The following is a 22,542-nucleotide window of genomic DNA, read 5'->3' on the forward strand; positions in this document are numbered from 1 at the left end:
TTTGAAATTACCAATTTTTTATCGGGGGAAGCCCACGCTAGTTCACACACTTCATTCAATTCTTCAGAAGGGGGAAAAACTACTGGTAGTTTTTTCTCCCCAAACATAATACCCTTTTTTGTGGTACCTGGGGTCACCTCAGAAATGTGTAAAACATTTTTCATTGCCTCAATCATATAACGAGTGGCCCTATTGGACATTACATTAGTCTCTTCGTCGTCGACACTGGTATCAGTATCCGTGTCGTCATCTGTGTCAACCATCTGAGGTAGCGGGCGTTTTAGAGCCCCTGATGACTTTTGAAACGTCTGGGCAGGCACGGGCTGAGAAGCCGGCTGCCCCGCATTTGGCATATCGTCAAATTTTTTATGTAAGGAGTCGACACTTTCGCATAATTCCTTCCACAAGTCCATCCACTCCGGTGTCTGCCCCGCAGGGGGTGACAACACATTTATAGGCACCTGCTCCTCCTCCACATAAGTCTCCTCATCAAACATGTCGACACAGCCGTACCGACACACCGCACACACACAGGGAATGCTCTGACAGAAGACAGGACCCCACAAAGCCCTTTGGGGAGACAGAGAGAGAGTATGCCAGCACACACCAGAGCGCTATATAAATCAGGGATTAACTAAATGAAATCCCCTTATAGCTGCTATATGTATATTGCGCCTAAATTTAGTGCCCCCCCTCTCTTTTTTACCCTTTTCTGTAGTGTAGACTGCAGGGGAGAGCCAGGGAGCTTCCTTCCAGCGGAGCTGTGAGGGAGAAATGGCGCCAGTGTGCTGAGGGAGATAGCTCCGCCCCTTTTTCGGCGGACTTTTCTCCCGCTTTTTTATGGATTCTGGCAGGGGTATTTATCACATATATAGCCTCTGGGGCTATATATTGTGATATATTTGCCAGCCAAGGTGTATTTATTGCTTCTCAGGGCGCCCACCCCAGCGCCTTGCACCCTCAGTGACCGGAGTGTGAAGTGTGTATGTGTGCGCTACCTTGGTGAAGACTGATGTCTTCTGCCGCCGATTTTCCGGATTCTTCTTGCTTCTGGCTCTGTAAGGGGGCCGGCGGCGCGGCTCCGGGACCGAACACCAATGGCCGGTTCCATGCGGTCGATCCCTCTGGAGCTAATGGTGTCCAGTAGCCTAAGAAGCCCAAGCTACCACCAGTTAGGTAGGTTCGCTTATTCTCCCCTTAGTCCCTCGCTGCAGTGAGTATGTTGCCAGCAGATCTCACTGTAAAATAAAAAACCTAAAATATACTTTCTCTCTAGGAGCTCAGGAGAGCCCCTAGTGTGCATCCAGCTCAGCCGGGCACAGGATTCTAACTGAAGTCTGGAGGAGGGTCATAGTGGGAGGAGCCAGTGCACACCAGGTAGTCCTAAATCTTTCTTAGCTGTGCCCAGTCTCCTGCGGAGCCGCTATTCCCCATGGTCCTTACGGAGTCCCCAGCATCCACTAGGACGTTAGAGAAAAGATGAGAGAGATCTGTAATTTCCATCATAGGTACACTTCAACTTTGAGAGACAGAATCTGAAAAAAAAAAACCACAGGAAATCACATTGTATGATTTTTAAACAATTTATTTGTGTATTCTTGCAGAAAATAAATATTTGGACAATCAAAAAGTTTAATTCAATACTTTGTAATATAACCTCGGTTGGTAATTACAGAGGTCAAACGTTTCCTGTAGTTCTTGACCAGGTTTGCACACACTGTAGCAGGTATTTTGTCCCACTCTTCCATGCAGATCTTCTCTAGATCTGTCATGTTTTGGGGCTGTTGCCGGGCAACACGGACTTTCAACTCCCTCCACAGATTTTCTATTGGGTTGAGGTCTGGAGACTGGCTAGGCCACTCCAGGACCTTGAGATGCTTCTAACGGAGCCACTCCTTAGTTGCCCGGGCACTGTGGGGTCCTTGTCATGCTGGAAGACCCAGCCATGTTCCATCTTCAATGCTCTTACTGAGGGAAGGAGGTTTTTGCCCAAAATCTAACAAGACATGGCCCATTTCATCCTCTCCTTAATACGGATCAGTCCTGTCCCCTTTGCAGAAAAGCAGCCCCAAAACACGATGTTTCCACCCCCATGCTTCACAGTGGGTATGGTGTTCTTGGGATGCCATTCATCATTCTTCTCCCTCCAAACACGGCGAGTGGAGTTTATACCAAAAAGTTTGATTTTGCTCTCATCTGACCACATTACATTCTCCCAATCCTCCCCTGGATCATCCAGATGGTCACTGGCAAACTTTAGACGGGCCTGGACATGTGCTGCAGGATTTCAATTCAAGACGACGTAGTGTGTTACTAATGGTAACCTTTGTGACTGTGGTTCCAGCTCTCTTGAGGTCATTGACCAGGCCCCCCCTTGTAGTTCTGGGCTGATTCCTCACCGTTCTCAAGATCATTGATACCCCACGAGGTGAGATCTTGCATGGAGCCCCAGGTCAATGGAGATTTTCAGTGATCTTGTATTTCTTCCAGTTTTTAATAATTGCACCAACAGTTGATCTCTTCTCACAAAGCTGCTTGCCTATTGTCGAGTAGCTCATCCCAGCCTTGTGCAGCTCTACAATTTTGTGAACAACAAAAACCAGGTTGCGCTTGACAATCAAAGAATATGAAAATTTATTATAAAAAATATATTAACAACAATTCACCCGGGAGTATAATAAAAACAATACAGTATGACATAAAATCTGCTCAGTGCAATACCCCTGAACCTTAATATTATATTGATAGATACTTTCTATTCACAGAATGCCCAATGTTGTTTAATACAGACTGCAGATGTTTAAAAGAAAGGAATTACACCATTAATATGAAAAATAAACTACAGATCTGTATACAGAAAAGTATGACTCACTTGCTCCGTAAAAGCAAAATCCCATAAAGAGTCCTGTATCTGTAGCAGCACGTGACAGTTCCGATAACCTTAGTGTGATGAGGAACCTTAAGTGAGTAAATCGTGTCCAAATAGTATAAGGATAAACTGTGCAAATACACAATTACCCGCTGTGATGATTCCGGCAGAGAGAGCCCGGAGCACTGTTGTTTGAGTCAGCCGCTATGCCCCTGCACGGGGACGGGAGAGCAAGGTCCGCACTTAGCCGCCGGGTTGGAGATGGAAAGCAGCTGTGCACGCTTGTGGCTGATGAATGTACTAACCGGGCGGCAAGATGTTACCTGTGTGGCCTGATGTCAAATGACCTCTCACCGATGGCGGTTTGACGGGGCTCCCACGGGCAGCTCAGGAGGAGCCTCTCTGTAATTCACCTGTAATGATACCAGGTGATGATGGAGACGCAGAAGGTCTGCGGTGTTAGTAAGCCGCAATCTGACACGCTGGCAGTAACAGTGTAATAGCTGGATGGTTACACAGAGCTCCAGGTGAGCTTTGCTGGAGTACACAGCCAACGTGATAAGTGGCTCTGATATGCCGGTGTCTGGCTGTGAACTAGATGATGAGCAGTCATCAGGGCAACACTCGTACTGCAGCTGGTAATTTGTAGAGGAATGTTCTCAGGGGTATGCAGGAATATTAGGGAGAATAGCCTGTATCCTTACAATTTTGTCCCTGGTGTCCTTAGACAGCTCTCTGGTCTTGGCCATGGTGGAGAGGTAGCAGTCTGACTGTTTGAGGGTGTGGACAGGTGTCTTTTATACAGATAACCAGTTAAAACAGGTGCCATTAATACAGGTAATGAGTGGAGGATAGAAGAGCTTTTAAAAGAAGAAGTAACAGGTCTGTGAGAGCCAGAAATCTTTCTGCTTGGTAGGTGTCCAAATATTTATTTTCCACAAGAATATACAAGTAAATTGTTTAAAAATCATACGATGTGATTTCCTGTTTTTTTTTTCAGATTCTGTCTCTCACAGTTGAAGTGTACCTATGATGGAAATTACAGACCTCTCTCATCTTTGTAAGTGGGTCAACTTGCACAATCGGTGGCTGTCCACATACTTTTTTGCTCCACTGTATATACGGCAGTATCACTGGAATTATATGGCAGTACCACTGGACATATATGGCAGGATCACTGGACTGGACTTATACGCCAGTATCACTGGAATTATACAGCAGGATCACTGGATTTACACGGCAGTACCGCTTGACATATGCGGCAGTACCACTGAACATATACGGCAGTATCAATGGATATATACGGAAGTATCACTGGACATATACGGCAGTATCACTGGACTGGATTTATATGCCAGCACCACTAGAAATATACAGCAGGATCACTGGAATTATACGGCAGGATAAATGGATTTATACAGCAGTACCGCTGGACATATACCGCAGTATCAATGGACATATACGGCAGTATCACTGGACTGGACTTATACGCCAGTACCACTGAAATTATATGGCATGATCACTGGATTTATTTGGCAGCACCGCTGGACGGGTGTAGTATGGTTTGCCGGCGGTCGGGGTCCCGGCGATCAGCATACTGGCGCTGGAATCCCGACCACCGGCATACCGACAGCTGGGCGATTGCAAATGAGCCCCTTGCGGGCACGGTGGCGCGCTACGCGCACTTTGCTATCCTCCCTCCAGGGGGGTTGTGGACCCCAAGAGGGAGAAAAGATGTCAGTATGCCGGCGGTCAGGATTCCGGCGCCGGTATGGTGGTCGTCAGGAAGACCACCCCTGCTGGACATATACAGCAGTATCAATGGACATATACGGCAGTATCACTGGAATTATATGTCAGGATCACTGGCTTTATACGGCAGTACCGCTGGACATATACGGCAGTATCAATGGACATATACGGCAGTATCACTGGACATATATACGGCAGTATCACTGGACTGGATTTATACACCAGTACCACTGGAATTATATGGCAGGATCACTGGAATTATACAGCAGGATCTCTGGATTTATACGGCAGTACCGCTGAACATATAAAGATATATCCTCATACACCGTTGCTCATAGCGCGCTATTTAGGGTCCTGAATCGCGAGTTGCAATAACGTTATGGCGTGCGTTGTGTCCCACGCCATGTAATACACATTTTCACCGCTAGGTGGCGAATGCTCCATGTTAAGCACGGTGCCGCGCGTTCACTAAGAGTAGAACACATCATAACACATCATATATTTACCTGGAGTGCCTACTCATATTGTGGTCAGCAGTGGTATAACGGTTACAGTGTCCGCCTGCAATGTGTGCATCCCGTGTTCGAATCCTGTCGACACCAGAGATTTTTTTTTGGGGTGAATTTATTTGTATATATTTTTTTTTAAAGAAATACACTTGTTTGGTCTGTTTATTATTTCCAGCTGAGCTCGTTGTAACAAAGCACTAACCCCAACCACGGTGCAACCGTTGATTATCATAAACAGCATGTACATTTCGGACATCATTTCCGGTTCATTTGCTTCAAATAGCCCTAAATATGTAATGCACAATGCCACTGGATCTCTATGTCATTAATGTCATTTTTAATGGAATGGGAAAAGTCAGAAAAAAAAATGCGTGGGGTCCCCCCTCCTAAGCATAACCAGCCTCGGGCTCTTCGAGCCGGTCCTGGTTCTAAAAATCCGGGGGAAAAACGGACAGGGGATCCCCCGTATTTTTAAAACCAGCACCGGGCTCTGCGCCTGGTGCTGGTGCAAAAAATACGGGGGACAAAAAGAGTAGGGGTCCCCCGTATTTTCTCTGACGTCCTAAGTGGATGCTGGGACTCCGTAAGGACCATGGGGATTAGCAGCTCCGCAGGAGACTGGGCACAACTAAAGAAAGCTTTAGGACTACCTGGTGTGCACTGGCTCCTCCCACTAAGACCCTCCTCCAGACCTCAGTTAGATTCTTGTGCCCGGCTGAGCTGGATGCACACTAGGGGCTCTCCTGAGCTCCTAGAAAGAAAGTATATTTTAGGTTTTTTATTTTACAGTGAGATCTGCTGGCAACAGACTCACTGCAGCGAGGGACTAAGGGGAGAAGAAGCGAACCTACCTAACTGGTTGTAGCTTGGGCTTCTTAGGCTACTGGACACCATTAGCTCCAGAGGGATCGACCGCATGGAACCGGCCATTGATGTTCGGTCCCGGAGCCACGCCGCCGGCCCCCTTACAGAGCCAGAAGCAAGAAGTGTTCCGGAAAATCGGCGGCAAAAGACTTCAGTCTTCACCAAGGTAGCGCACAGCACTGCAGCTGTGCGCCATTGCTCCTCATGCACACCTCACACTCCGGTCACTGATGGGTGCAGGGCGCTGGGGGGGGGGGGCGCCCTGAGCAGCAATATAAACACCTTGCCTGGCAAAATCATCACAATATATAGCCCCAGAGGCTATATATGTGATAAATACCCCTGCCAGAATCCATAAAAAAGCGGGAGAAAAGTCCACGAAAAAGGGGCGGAGCTATCTCCCTCAGCACACTGGCGCCATTTTCTCTTCACAGTGCAGCTGGAAGACAGCTCCCCAGGCTCTCCCCTGTAGTTTTCAGGCTCAAAGGGTTAAAAAGAGAGGGGGGGCACTAAATTTTAGCGCAATATTGTTTATACAAGCAGCTATTGGGGGAAAAATCACTCAGTTATAGTGTTAATCCCTGCATTATATAGCGCTCTGGTGTGTGCTGGCATACTCTCTCTGTCTCCCCAAAGGACTTTGTGGGGTCCTGTCCTCAGTCAGAGCATTCCCTGTGTGTGTGCTGTGTGTCGGTACGGCTGTGTCGACATGTGGGATGAGGAAGGTTAGGTGGAGCAGAGGCCGATAAATGGGATGTCGCCCCCTGTGGGGCCGACACCAGAGTGGATGGATAGGTGGAAGGTATTAACCGACAATGTCAACTCCTTAAATAGAAGGCTGGATGACGTAAAACAGCTGTGGGACAGCCGGCTTCTCAGCCCGCGCCTGCCCAGGCGTCTCAAAGGCCATCAGGGGCTCAAAAAAGCGCCCGTTACCTCAGATGGCAGATACAGATGTCGACGCGGAGTCTGACTCCAGTGTCGACGAGGTTGAGATATATACACAATCCACTAGGAACATCCGTTACATGCTCTCGGCAATGAAAAATGGGGTTTTATTTTTGGGGAGAAAAAGCAGCCAGTGTTTTGTTCCCCCATCAGATGAATGAATGAAGTGTGTAAAGTAGCGTGGGTTCCCCCGATAAGAAACTGGTAATTTCTAAAAAGTTACTGATGGCGTACCCTTTCCCGCCAGAGGATAGGTCACGTTGGGAGATATCCCTTAGGGTGGATAAGGCGCTCACACGTTTGTCAAAAAAGGTGGCACTGCCGTCTTAGGATACGGCCACCTTGAAGGAGCCTGCTGATAAAAAGCAGGAGGCTATCCTGAAGTCTGTATATACACACTCAGGTTATATACTGAGACCTGCAATTGCCTCAGCATAAATAGTGCTGCTGCAGCGTGGTCTGATACCCAGTCAGATAATATTAATACTCTAAGACAGGGATAATAGTTTGCTAACATAGAGCATATTAAAGACGTCGTCTTAGATATAAAGGATGCACAGAGGGATATTTGCCGGCTGGCATCCAGAATTAATGCAATGTCCATTCTGCCAGGAGGGTATTAGAAACCCGGCAGTGGACAGGTGATGCTGCCTATAAAAGGCACATGGAGATTCTGCCTTATAAGGGTGAGGAATTGTTTGGGGATGGTCTCTGGGACCTCGTATCCACAGCAACAGCTGGGAAGAAAAAAATTTACCTCAGGTTTCCTCACAGCCTAAGAAAGCACTGTATTTTCAGGTACAGTCCTTTCGGCTTCAGAAAAGCAAGCGGGTCAAAGGCGCTTCCTTTCTGCACAGAGACAAGGGAAGAAGGAAAAAGCTGCACCAGCAGCCAGTTCCCAGGATCAAAACTCTTCCCCCGCTTCCTCTGAGTCCACCGCATGACGTTGGGGCTCCACAGGTGGAGACAGGTGCGGTAGGGGCGCGTCTCGGGAACTTCAGGGACCAGTGGGCTTGCCCACAGGTGGATCCCTAGGTTCTGAAAATAGTATCACAGGGATACAGGCTGGAGTTCCAGGCGACTCCCCCTCGCCGTTACCTCACATCTGCCTTGCCTGCTGCCCTCGGAGAAAGGTAGTACTGGCGGCAATTCACAAGCTTCAACAAGGCCGGGGTTACTATTCCAAAATGTTGTGGTACCGAAACCAGACGGTTCGGTGAGACCCATTCTAAAATTGAAAGCCTTGAACACTTATATATGAAGGTTCAAGTTCAAAATGGAATCGCTCAGGGCGATTATTGCAAGCCTGGAGAATTTCATGGTATCACTGGACATCAAGGATGCTTACCTGCATGTCCCTATTTACCCTCTTCACCAGGAGTACCTCAAAATTGTGGTACAGGATTGTCATTACCAATTCCAGACGTTGCCGTTGGTCTGTCCCCGGCACCGAGGTATTTACCAAGGTAATGGCCGAAATAATGATCCCGTACTTGGACGATCTCCTTATAAAGGCGAGGTCCAGGGAGCAGTTGTTCGGCGGAGTAGCACTATCTCGGGAAGTGCTACAACAGCACGGCTGGATTCTGAATGTTCCAAAGTCGCAGCTGGTTCCTACGACGCGTCTACTGTTCCTGGGTATGGTTCTGGACACAGAACAGGATAAAAAGGGTTTCTCCCGGAGGAGAAGTCCAAGGAGTTGTCGTCTCTAGACAGAGACCTCCTAATACGTATACAGGTGTCGGTGCATCAATGCACGCGAGCCCTCGGAAGGATGGTAGCTTCTTACGAAGAAATTCCATTCGCCAGGTCCCATGCAAGGATTTTCCAGTGGGATCTGTTGGACAAGTGGTCCGGGTCGCATCTTCAGATGCATCGGCGGATAACACTGTCTCCAAGGGCCAGGGTGTCGCTGTTGTGGTGGCTGCAGAGTGCTCATCTTCTAGGGGGCCGCAGATTCGGCATACAGGACTGGGTCCTGGTGTCCACGGATGCCAGCCTTCGAGGCTGGGGGGCAGTCACACAGGGAAGAAACTTCCGAGGCTATGGAAAAGTCAGGAGACTTCCCTACACATAAATATTCTGTAACTAAGGGCCATTTACAATGCCCTAAGTCAGGCTAGACCCCTGCTTCAACACCGGCCGGTGCAGATCCAGTCAGACAACATCACGGCGGTCGCTCATGTAAACCGACAGGGCGACACAAGAAGCTGGATGGCGATGGCAGAAGCCACAAGGATTCTCCGATGGGCGGAAAATCATGTGTTAGCACTGTCAGCAGTGTTCATTCCCGGAGTGGACAACTGAGAAGCAGACTTTCTCAGAAGACACGACCTCCACCCGGGAGAGTGGGGACTTCATCCAGAAGTTTTCCAAATGATTGTACACCGTTGGGAAAGGCCACAGGTGGACATGATGGCGTCCCGCCTCAACAAAAAGCTACAAAGATATTGCGCCAGGTCAAGGGACCCTCAGGAGATAGCTGTGGACGCTCTGGTAACACCGTGGGTGTACCAGTCGGTGTATGTGTTCCCTTCTCTGCCTCTCTTACCCAGGGTAATGAGAATAATAAGAAGGAGAGGAGTAAGAACTATACTCATTGTTCCGGGTTGGCCAAGAAGAGCTTGGTAACCAGAACTCCAAGAAATGATCTCAGAGGACCCATGGCCTCTGCCGCTCAGACAGGACCTGCTGCAGCAGGGGGCCTGTCTGTTTCAAGACGTACCGCGGCTGCGTTTGACGGCATGGCGGTTGAACGCCGGATCCTGAAGGAAAAGGGCATTCCGGAGGAAGTTATCCCTATGCTATTTAAAGCTAGGAAAGAAGTGAACGCAAACCATTATCACCGCATATGGTGGAAATATGTTGCGTGCTGTGAGGCCAGGAAGGCCCCAAAGGAGAAATTTCAGCTAGGTCGATTTCTGCACTTCCTACAGTCAGAGGTGACTATGGGCCTAAAATTGGGTTCCATGAAGGTCCAGATTTCGGCTCTATCGATTTTCTTTCAAAATAGAACTGGCTTCACTGCCTGAAGTTCGGACTTTGTTAAGGGAGTGCTGCATAGTCAGCCCCCGTTTGTGCCTCAAGTGGCACCGTGGGATCTCAACGTGGTGTTGGATTTCCTGAAGTCGCATTGGGTTGAGCCACTTAAATCCGTGGAGCTACAATACCGCACGTGGAAAGTGGTTATGCTGTGGGCCGTGGCGTTGGCCAGGCGTGTATCAGAATTGGCGGCTTTGTCATACAAAAGCCCTTATATGGATAAGGCGGAATTGAGGACTCGTTCCCAATTCCTTCCTAAGGTGGTATCAGTTTTTCATGTGAACCAACCTATTGTGGTGCCTGCGGCTACTTGGGACTTGGAGGATTCCAAGTTACTGGACGTAGTCAGGGCCCTGAAAAGAATATGTTTCCAGGACGGCTGGAGTCAGGAAAACTGACTCGCTATTTATCCTGTATGCACCCAACAAGCTGGGTGCTCCTGCTTCTAAGCAGACTATTGCTCGCTGGATCTGTAGCACGATTCAACTGGCACATGCTGCGGCTGGACTGCCGCACCCTAAATCTGTAAAAGCCCATTCCACAAGGAAAGTGGGCTCTTCTTGGGCGGCTGCCCGAGGGGTCTCGGCTTTACAACTTTGCCGAGCTGTTACTTGGTTGGGTTCAAACATTTTTGCAACAGTCTGCAAGTTTGATACCCTGGCTGAGGAGGACCTAGAGTTTGCTCATTCGGTGCTGCAGAGTCATCCGCACTCTCCCGCCCGTTTGGGAGCTTTGGTATAATCCCCATGGTCCTTACGGAGTCCCAGCATCCACTTAGGACGTCAGAGAAAATAAGATTTTACTCACCGGTAAATCTATTTCTCGTAGTCCGTAGTGGATGCTGGGCGCCCATCCCAAGTGCGGATTGTCTGCAATACTTGTTGATAGTTATTGCCTAACTAAAGGGTTATTGTTGAGCCATCTGTTGAGAGGCTCAGTTATATTTCATACTGTTAACTGGGTATAGTATCACGAGTTATACGGTGTGATTGGTGTGGCTGGTATGAGTCTTACCCGGGATTCAAAATCCTCCCTATTTGTGTCAGCTCTTCCGGGCACAGTATCCTAACTGAGGTCTGGAGGAGGGTCTTAGTGGGAGGAGCCAGTGCACACCAGGTAGTCCTAAAGCTTTCTTTAGTTGTGCCCAGTCTCCTGCGGAGCCGCTAATCCCCATGGTCCTTACGGAGTCCCAGCATCCACTACGGACTACGAGAAATAGATTTACCGGTGAGTAAAATCTTATTTTTTACACCAGCATCGGGCTCCACTAGCTGGACAGATAATGCCACCCCTGGCCGGGGTACCCTGGAGGAGTGGGGACCCCTTCAATCAAGGGGTCCCCCCCCCAGCCTCCCAAGTGCCAGGGGTGAAGCCCGAGGCTGTCCCCCCCCATCCAAGGGCTGCGGATGGGGGGCTGATAGCCTTTGGAAAAATGAAAGAATATTGTTTTTTCCAGTAGTACTACAAGTCTCAGCAAGCCTCCCCCGCAAGCTGGTACTTGGAGAACCACAAGTACCAGCATGCGGGAGAAAAACGGGCCCGCTCGTATCTGTAGTTCTACTGTAAAAAAAATACCCAAACCACGCACTGAAAGGGGTCCCATGTTTACACATGGGACCCCTTTCCCCGACTGCCGAGACCCCCCGTGACTCCTGTCACAGAGGGTCCCTTCAGCCAATCAGGGAGCGCCACGTCGTGGCACTCTCCTGATTGCCTGTGCGCTCCTGAGCTGTCAGGCTGCGCACGGCAGAGATACAATGTAGCGCATAGGCGCTACATTGTATCCAATGGTGGGAACTTTGCAGTCAGCGGTGAGGTTACTCGCGATCAACCGCTGACCGCAAAGTTCCCACCATTGTATACAATGTAGCACCTATGCGCTACATTGTATCTCTGCCGTGGGCAGCCTGACTGACAGCTCAGGAGCGCACAGGCAATCAGGAGAGTGCCACGACGTGGCGCTCCCTGATTGGCTGAAGGGACCCTCTGTGACAGGAGTCACGGGGGGTCTCGGCAGTCGGGGAAAGGGGTCCCATGTGTAAACATGGGACCCCTTTTAGTGCGTGGTTTGGGTTTTTCAGTTTGTTTTTTTGCCAAGTACGTGGATTACAAGCTCAGAAGAGGACTGATCTACACTGGATTTTTGTGAGTATAATTTTATTCACAGGTAGCCCATGGATTCTACTTGGAGAAGTGGACCGACCCTCGTGTGAACATAGGTAAGTATGTGTGAATGTAGGTGTGCATGTATGTAATAAAGTTTTACTTTCAAGGTGTGTGAGTTCTGTCTTTATTTGGGTATTTTTTTTGTAGTAGTACTACAGGTACCAGCGGGCCCGTTTCCCCCCCGCATGCTGGTACTTGTGGTTCTCCAAGTACCAGCTTGCGGGGGAGGCTTGCTGGGACTTGTAGTACTGCTACAAAAAACAATATTCTTTTTTTTACACATGGCTATCAGCCCCCCATCCGCAGCCCTTGGATGGGGGGGACAGCCTCGGGCTTCACCCCTGGCCCTTGGGTGGCTGGAGGGGGAGACCCCTTGATTTAAGGGGTCCCCACTCCTCCAGGGTACCCCGGCCAGGGGTGACTAGTTAGTGATTTAATGCCAGGGCCACAGGGACCTATATAAAAGTGTCCCCCGGCTGTGGCATTATCTCTCTGACTAGTGGAGCCCGGTGCTGGTGTTAAAAATACGGGGGACCCCTACGCTTTTTGTCCCCGTATTTTTGGCACCAGGACCAGGCGCAGAGCCCGGTGCTGGTTGTTCAAATATGGGGGAGCCCCTGTAAATTTTTCCCCATATTTTTGCAACCAGGACCGGCTCAAAGAGCCCGAGGCTGGTTGTGCTTAGGAGGGGGGACCCCACGCAATTTTTTTCTGATTTTTTAACACTTTAAACACCTTCTTAAGGTACACAATGAAGCCCTGCACGGATCTCACAGATCCGGCCAGGATTCCTTGTGTTTTGTCAGGCAGTGTTTTACTCATCACTCCCGTAAAACACTGCCTGACATTACGAATCACATCGACATCGGAAAAGACGAATGTTGCAAACTCGGCAGATTAGTAAATGACCGTATCAGGATTCAAAAAGTTGCAGTAAAATGCACCCGATACCATTCGATTTCAAACACCCTTAAAAACGGCAAAAACACGAATATTAGTAAATATACCCTAAGGTGTTTAAAGGCTTAGATAAATGTCACCACATTTAAAACAAGAAATACCATATACAGAGTTTAAGCCCTTCTCTACACACTAGGCGCAACACACAGAAATACGTCCCTTAATTTATTTCTTTGAATGTCGGTCTTCCTCTTCACATTTCTTCTAGTAGGGAATCTCTGGTCCGTTAGCTCCAAAAATGTGAAAATAAAAACAAAAACAACCACCAATGTGTAGTTCCTTCTTATTTACAAATAGTCTCTGTGTTAAATGTCTCTATAACAAAATCAAACTCCTGCGTACCAAAACTCACATAAATTAATATCGATGTGTGTTCATAAAGGTATCTTTTATCCTCTTTTTCCCTTAAACTTGTGTTTAATTCACCAATAGTGTAACAACTTAAAAAAATGTTTGAGTGAAGGATAGTCCGATTGGGAACGTACCCCAGAACTCACACAATGAACGTAGACTGTAAACACATCTAGGTATATTTGGGGTATAATACACTGCGTACCCAAACTCACAATATGCAACGTAAGATGACTCCTATAAAGGTATCTTTCGAAGGTTGTGATTCAGTGTTCCTTTCTCTTTCTCCGCCCAGAGGTCTTGTATGCTCAGTGTTAATATAAGAATATGAAAGAAAGGAAATGCAATTTTTGTGTAGTATATTCTGGTGAGTCGATTTAACAGAAAAAAAGTTTAGACCAACTCGTACCTAACAAAAAATGATAAGTGCCCAAGAGTGTGTCCTTGATCTCTTTCCTTCGTGTAAAGCACAGGTTCTCAAACTCGGTCCTCAGGACCCCACATGGTGCATGTTTTGCAGGTCTCCTCACAGAATCACAAGTGACATAATTAGCTCCACCTGTGACCTTTTAAAATGTGTCGGTGAGTAATTAATACACCTGTGCACTTGCTGGGTTACCTGCAAAACATGCACTATGTGGGGTCCTGAGGATCGAGTTTGAGAACCACTGGTGTAAAGGATTCACCACAAAGTGTGAAGAAGAAAAAGACAGATTTATCCAAATAAAGGGAGCCAACTGGGATGCGTACCCCAAAACTCACACAGGGAATGCAGATTGTAAGCACATCTAGGTATCTTTAAAGTAATTCATATGGTGTACCAGGACTCACTGTGAAATATGTGGTGATTCTCATAAAGGTATCTTTAGGGACCCATTTGTTCTCATCCATAAGTCTCCAACCATTCAATATATGGGCTCAGGAAGAGAAAGGTAATGGAACAGAAACAAAAGAAAAATGTGTAGTAGGTTCTAAAATCAACGGGTGAACTTGATAATATTACTCAAGCTGAAGCGTACCCCCACTCACACTGATAGGGAATGATATATACACATCAAGGTATCTTTAGGTGTTCCTATATCAGCAAGTACATTTAAACCAAAAATAAGTGCCCGGGAGGAAAGCTGGTCATAGGAGAATGCGTACCACAACACTCACAGGAACAGTGCAAGAGTCAAACATATCATGGTATCTTTAACATATGTAATTTCCACATATATCTCGTACCCCGACTCACACTCTGCAGTGAAATGCTGCTCCTATCAAGGTATCTTTTCCAAATGATCAGTGAAGTGCCCCTTTCTCCAATTTATATCCTCCAAAACAGCATATATCCACCGATTTTTCCATAAAAACGGATTTATTTAAACAAAACAATTAAAAAGTCCACAGTCAAAAACTGTCCACATAAGCAAAAAATCCAAAAAAGAAATATATACAAAGATAAAAGAAGGTTTTCCTGATAAAAATTGATGTTGGCTACTCACACTCCTGATGGCAGTATCAACGCGTTTCGGTCATGTGACCTTTATCAAGATAATGTGGAGTGTGCAGGAGCAGGATATTTAAAGTAAGAGTAGCCAATGAAATCACAACAGGAAATGACATCATATAATTAATATAAATATATATAGATCACATTTATGCAGAAACAAATCCAGATTGGTCATAAGATCTATTAAACTCGGTTGGAAATATTGTCCATCTTCTTATAAACAACCCCCTTAAGCAGCATTATATCCCTAAAAACATATCCTAATCATATAATTGCGCTGGCCGGAAATGCCCGGCCGCCGAGACTAATGGGAAATGTAGTCCGCTTCTTAATATCCAATATAGTTTAGCAGATTCTATGACCGGAAGTGATGTTGCACAACTGAGGATGACCAACTTCCGGGGCTGATGGGAAACGTAGTTCTTTGGTGCTCTGTGTAGTTCCGCAAGCAGAATCCCCGGAGGTCATGCCGCACACACCGGCGGAAGTGACGATCTTTGGTCAGATGTGGGAAATGTGGTCCACACGATGCGGAATGTGTAGTCCAAACATTACAGGCAAAACTGGCCCAATAGGATCACATAACATTTGTAGTCCAAAACAGAGTGCATCACGGGATATATAGTTAATTTGTATGATTTTCTAAAACAGAACAAAATGTCAGTATAATGCAAGCTTATCACTTCAGTATAGAATGACACAGTCCCCATTTCTTATGCTACATGCATCATCTCATCAATTATTATATAAATTAGTTCTGATTGGTTATAACAATACCCATTTTAATAAAAAAACGATATTTATACCCCGGATGGTAAACATGCATTAATCCTCTGAACAAAATACAAACTGATACACAAAACTGAAAGTATTCAAGCATGAACCACACACCCAATGATCTAAGCAATATAAACCGGTATATGTCAATCTTATAGGAACCACTTTAGTTCAAAGTCGCAGTTTAGTCCATTAGGACTCAAAGTATTATAATCAAAAATGCAATTCATCTCCATTTTTGCTAAACTGCTAGTGATGTCCCTATTTCTCAGTGTATTTTGAACATGTCTTAAACCATAAAACCCTGTGATGCCCGAAACTAATGAGTCATGCTTGTTCTTGAAGTGAAGGGACAAGGAATGTGTCTCCAATCCTCTTTTCACATTCCTAATGTGTTCTCCTATTCGTACCTTAAGAGGACGGGATGTCCTCCCAATGTAGACTAGGTTACACTTACATCTGATGGCATATATGACATTTTCTCTGACGTCCTAAGTGGATGCTGGGGACTCCGTAAGGACCATGGGGAATAGCGGCTCCGCAGGAGACAGGGCACAAAAGTAAAAGCTTTAGGATCAGGTGGTGTGCACTGGCTCCTCCCCCTATGACCCTCCTCCAAGCCTCAGTTAGGTTTTTGTGCCCGGCCGAGAAGGGTGCAATCTAGGTGGCTCTCCTAAAGAGCTGCTTAGAGTAAAAGTTTTTTATTTTCAGTGAGTCCTGCTGGCAACAGGCTCACTGCAACGAGGGACTTAGGGGAGAAGAAGTGAACTCACCTGCGTGCAGGATGGATTGGCTTCTTAGGCTACTGGACACTAGCTCCAGAGGGACGATCACAGGTACAGCCTGGATGGGTCACCGGAGCCGCGCCGCCGACCCCCTTGCAGATGCTGAAGAGAGAAGAGGTCCAGAAATCGGCGGCTGAAGACTTCCCAGTCTTCTTAAGGTAGCGCACAGCACGGCAGCTGTGCGCCATTGCTCTCAGCACACTTCACACCAACGGTCACTGAGGGTGCAGGGCGCTGGGGGGGGCGCCCTGGGCAGCAATGAAAGTACCTATGCTGGCTAAAAATACATCACATATAGCCTCTGGGGCTATATGGATGTATTTAACCCCTGCCAGGTTGTCAGAAAAACGGGAGAAGAAGCCCGCCGAAAAGGGGGCGGGGCCTATTCTCCTCAGCACACAGCGCCATTTTCCTACACAGCTCCGCTGCTAGGAAGGCTCCCAGGCTCTCCCCTGCACTGCACTACAGAAACAGGGTTAAAACAGAGAGGGGGGGCATTTTGTGTGGCGATATTATAATATATTAAGATGCTATAAGGGAAAACACTTATATAAGGTTGTCCCTGTATAATTATAGCGTTTTGGTGTGTGCTGGCAAACTCTCCCTCTGTCTCCCCAAAGGGCTAGTGGGGTCCTGTCCTCTATCAGAGCATTCCCTGTGTGTGTGCTGTGTGTCGGTACGTGTGTGTCGACATGTATGAGGACGATGTTGGTGAGGAGGCGGAGCAATTGCCTGTAATGGTGATGTCACTCTCTAGGGAGTCGACACCGGAATGGATGGCTTATTTAGGGAATTACGTGATAATGTCAACACGCTGCAAGGTCGGTTGACGACATGAGACGGCCGGCAAACCAATTAGTACCTGTCCAGGCGTCTCAAACACCGTCAGGGGCTTTAAAACGCCCATTACCTCAGTCGGTCGACACAGACACTGACTCCAGTGTCGACGGTGAAGAAACAAACTTATTTTCCATTAGGGCCACACGTTACATGTTAAGGGCAATGAAGGAGGTATTACATATTTCTGATACTACAAGTACCACAAAAAAGGGTATTATGTGGGGTGTGAAAAAACTACCTGTAGTTTTTCCTGAATCAGATAAATTAAATGAAGTGTGTGATGATGCGTGGGTTTCCCCCGATAGAAAATTATTGGCGTTATACCCTTTCCCGCCAGAAGTTAGGGCGCGTTGGGAAACACCCCCTAGGGTGGATAAGGCGCTCACACGCTTATCAAAACAAGTGGCGTTACCGTCTCCAGATACGGCCGCCCTCAAGGAGCCAGCTGATAGGAGGCTGGAAAATATCCTAAAAAGTATATACACACATACTGGTGTTATACTGCGACCAGCGATCGCCTCAGCCTGGATGTGCAGCGCTGGGGTGGCTTGGTCGGATTCCCTGACTGAAAATATTGATACCCTTGACAGGGACAGTATTTTATTGACTATAGAGCATTTAAAAGATGCATTTCTATATATGCGAGATGCACAGAGGGATATTTGCACTCTGGCATCAAGAGTAAGTGCGATGTCCATGTCTGCCAGAAGATGTTTATGGACACGACAGTGGTCAGGTGATGCAGATTCCAAATGGCACATGGAAGTATTGCCGTATAAAGGGGAGGAGTTATTTGGGGTCGGTCCATCGGACCTGGTGGCCACGGCAACAGCTGGAAAATCCACCTTTTTTACCCCAAGTCACATCTCAGCAGAAAAAGACACCGTCTTTTCAGCCTCAGTCCTTTCGTCCCCATAAGGGCAAGCGGGCAAAAGGCCAGTCATATCTGCCCAGGGGTAGAGGAAAGGGAAGAAGACTGCAGCAGGCAGCTCCTTCCCAGGAACAGAAGCCCTCCACCGCTTCTGCCAAGTCCTCAGCATGACGCTGGGGCCGTACAAGCGGACTCAGGTGCGGTGGGGGGTCGTCTCAAGAGTTTCAGCGCGCAGTGGGCTCACTCGCAAGTGGACCCCTGGATCCTACAAGTAGTATCCCAGGGGTACAGATTGGAAGTTCGAGACGTCTCCCCCTCGCAGGTTCCTGAAGTCTGCTTTACCAACGTCTCCCTCCGACAGGGAGGCAGTATTGGAAACAATTCACAAGCTGTATTCCCAGCAGGTGATAATCAAAGTACCCCTCCTACAACAAGGAAAGGGGTATTATTTCACACTATTTGTGGTACTGAAGCCAGACGGCTCGGTGAGACCTATTCTAAATCTGAAATCTTTGAACACTTACATACAAAGGTTCAAATCAAGATGGAGTCACTCAGAGCAGTGATAGCGAACCAGGAAGAAGGGGACTATATGGTGTCCCTGGACATCAAGGATGCTTACCTCCATGTCCCAATTTGCCCTTCTCACCAAGGGTACCTCAGGTTCGTGGTACAGAACTGTCACTATCAGTTTCAGACGCTGCCGTTTGGATTGTCCACGGCACCCCGGGTCTTTACCAAGGTAATGGCCGAAATGATGATTCTTCTTCAAAGAAAAGGCGTCTTAATTATCCCTTACTTGGACGATCTCCTGATAAGGGCAAGGTCCAGAGAACAGTTGGAGGTCGGAGTAGCACTATCTCAAGTAGTTCTACGACAGCACGGGTGGATTCTAAATATTCCAAAATCGCAGCTGATTCCGACGACACGTCTGCTGTTCCTAGGGATGATTCTGGACACGGTCCAGAAAAAGGTGTTTCTCCCGGAGGAGAAAGCCAGGGAGTTATCCGAGCTAGTTAGGAACCTCCTAGAACCAGGCCAAGTGTCAGTGCATCAATGCACAAGAGTCCTGGGAAAAATGGTGGCTTCTTACGAAGCGATTCCATTCGGCAGATTTCACGCAAGAATTTTTCAGTGGGATCTGCTGGACGAATGGTCCGGATTGCATCTTCAGATGCATCAGCGGATAATCCTGTCTCCAAGGACAAGGGTGTCTCTTCTGTGGTGGCTGCAGAGTGCTCATCTACTAGAGGGCAGCAGATTCGGCATTCAGGACTGGGTCCTGGTGACTACGGATGCCAGCCTGAGAGGCTGGGCAGCAGTCACACAGGGAAGAAATTTCCAAGGAGTGTGGTCAAGTCTGGAGACTTCTCTCCACATAAATATACTGGAGCTAAGGGCAATTTACAATGCTCTGAGCCTAGGAAGACCTCTGCTTCAAAGTCAACTGGTGCTGATCCAGTCGGACAACATCACGGCAGTCGCCCACGTAAACAGACAGGGCGGCACAAGAAGCAGGAGGGCAATGGCAGCAAGGATTCTTCGCTGGGCGAAAAATCATGTGATAACACTGTCTGCGGTGTTCATTCCGGGAGTGGACAACTGGGAAGCAGACTTCCTCAGCAGGCACGACCTCCACCCGGGAGAGTGGGGACTTCATCTGGAAGTCTTCCACATAATTGTGAACCGTTGGGAAAGACCAAAGGTGGACATGATGGCGTCCCGTCTGAACAAAAAACTGGACAGGTATTGCGCCAGGTCAAGAGACCCTCAGGCAATAGCAGGGACGCTCTGGTAACACCGTGGGTGTACCAGTCGGTGTATGTGTTCCCTCCTCTGCCTCTCATACCCAAGGTACTGAGAATTATAAGACGGAGAGGAGTAAGAACTATACTCGTGGCTCCGGATTGGCCAAGGAGGACTTGGTACCCGGAACTTCAAGAGATACTAAGAAGGGACTTGCTTCAGCAAGGATCATGTCTGTTCCAAGTCTTACCGCGGCTGCGTTTGACGGCATGGCGGTTGAACGCCGGATCCTAAGGGAAAAAGGCATTCCGGAAGAGGTCATCCCTACCCTGGTCAGAGCCAGGAAGGAGGTGACCGCACAACATTATCACCACATTTGGCGAAAATATGTTGCATGGTGTGAGGCCAGGAAGGCCCCACGGAGGAATTTCAACTCGGTCGATTCCTGCATTTCCTGCAAACAGGAGTGTCTATGGGCCTCAAATTGGGGTCCATTAAGGTTCAAATTTCGGCCCTGTCGATTTTCTTCCAGAAAGAATTGGCTTCAGTTCCTGAAGTCCAGAAGTTTGTCAGGGGAGTACTGCATATACAACCCCCTTTTGTGCCTCCAGTGGCACTGTGGGATCTCAACGTAGTTCTGGGATTCCTCAAATCACATTGGTTTAAACCGCTCAAATCTGTGGATTTGAAATATCTCACATGGAAAGTGACCATGCTGTTGGCCCTGGCCTCGGCCAGGCGAGTGTCAGAATTGGCGTCTTTGTCTCACAAAAGCCCATATCTGATTGTCCATTCGGACAGGGCAGAGCTGCGGACTCGTCCCCAGTTTCTCCCTAAGGTGGTGTCAGCGTTTCACCTGAACCAGCTTATTGTGGTACCTGCGGCTACTAGGGACTTGGAGGACTCCAAGTTGCTAGATGTTGTCAGGGCCCTGAAAATATATGTTTCCAGGACGGCTGGAGTCAGGAAAACTGACTTGCTGTTATCCTGTATGCACCCAACAAACTGGGTGCTCTTGCTTCTAAGCAGACGATTGTTAGTTGGATGTGTAGTACAATTCAGCTTGCACATTCTGTGGCAGGCCTGCCACAGCCAAAATATGTAAATGCCCATTCCACAAGGAAGGTGGGCTCATCTTGGGCGGCTGCCCGAGGGGTCTCGGCTTTACAACTTTGCCGAGCTGCTACTTGGTCAGGGGCAAACACGTTTGCAAAATTCTACAAATTTGATACCCTGGCTGAGGAGGACCTGGAGTTCTCTCATTCGGTGCTGCAGAGTCATCCGCACTCTCCCGCCCGTTTGGGAGCTTTGGTATAATCCCCATGGTCCTTACGGAGTCCCCAGCATCCACTTAGGACGTCAGAGAAAATAAGAATTTACTTACCGATAATTCTATTTCTCGTAGTCCGTAGTGGATGCTGGGCGCCCATCCCAAGTGCGGATTGTCTGCAATACTTGTACATAGTTATTGTTAACTAAAACGGGTTATTATTGTTGTGAGCCATCCTTTCAGAGGCTCCGCTGTTATCATGCTGTTAACTGGGTTCAGATCACAGGTTGTACAGTGTGATTGGTGTGGCTGGTATGAGTCTTACCCGGGATTCAAAATCCTTCCTTATTGTGTACGCTCGTCCGGGCACAGTATCCTAACTGAGGCTTGGAGGAGGGTCATAGGGGGAGGAGCCAGTGCACACCACCTGATCCTAAAGCTTTTACTTTTGTGCCCTGTCTCCTGCGGAGCCGCTATTCCCCATGGTCCTTACGGAGTCCCCAGCATCCACTACGGAGTACGGACTACGAGAAATAGAATTATCGGTAAGTAAATTCTTATTTTTTGTGTCGCAGGTAATAAAGTGTTTTATATCCACCTCTATATTATTGATGGAGATTCTTTTGATGTTGCTAATGCCATCCCCTTTCACATTCCTTCATCCAATACACCCCCCACACCTAAAGAAGCCCTGTGAGGTAATTCTTGTCGGTGGGAGGGATGGTTGTAAGGCACTAGAGACTAGCTTTGTCTTTAAATTGGGAGCTTTGCGATAAATATGGACTGGATTATTGGGTATAAGAGTGCCAATTACCGGATCTTTTTTCAAAAGTTCCCAGTGTTTTCTTATTAACTTGTGTTGCACATTATACTCCGTAATGAAGGCCCATTCAAATTTATCATCTTTCTTTTCAGGTTTGTTTGTTTTTGATAATAAATCCTTACATTCCAACGTACTACTGCTGCCCATTGCCTGATTCACTTTATCTAAGTTATAGCCGCATGCCTCAAATTTCTTGGACATTTCTGTCGCTTGGGTGTGAAAGGTTTCATCTTTGCTACAATTCCTTTTGAGCCTAGTAAATTGGCTCACTGGAATTGAGTTTAGCCAATTCTCGTGATGACAACTGGTGGCCATGATGTAAGTGCCACAATCTTGGGGTTTGGAGAAAGTTTTTGTATTGATCTTTTGGTCCTCTACATATACTGTGATGTCCAGAAAATCAATAGTTTGTTTGTCACTGACAAAAGTAAGTTTGATATTTCTATCATTAGTGTTCAAGAGTGTGCAGAAACT

Source organism: Pseudophryne corroboree, chromosome 4 (genome assembly GCF_028390025.1).
Source record: "Pseudophryne corroboree isolate aPseCor3 chromosome 4, aPseCor3.hap2, whole genome shotgun sequence".
Lineage (NCBI taxonomy): Eukaryota > Metazoa > Chordata > Amphibia > Anura > Myobatrachidae > Pseudophryne > Pseudophryne corroboree.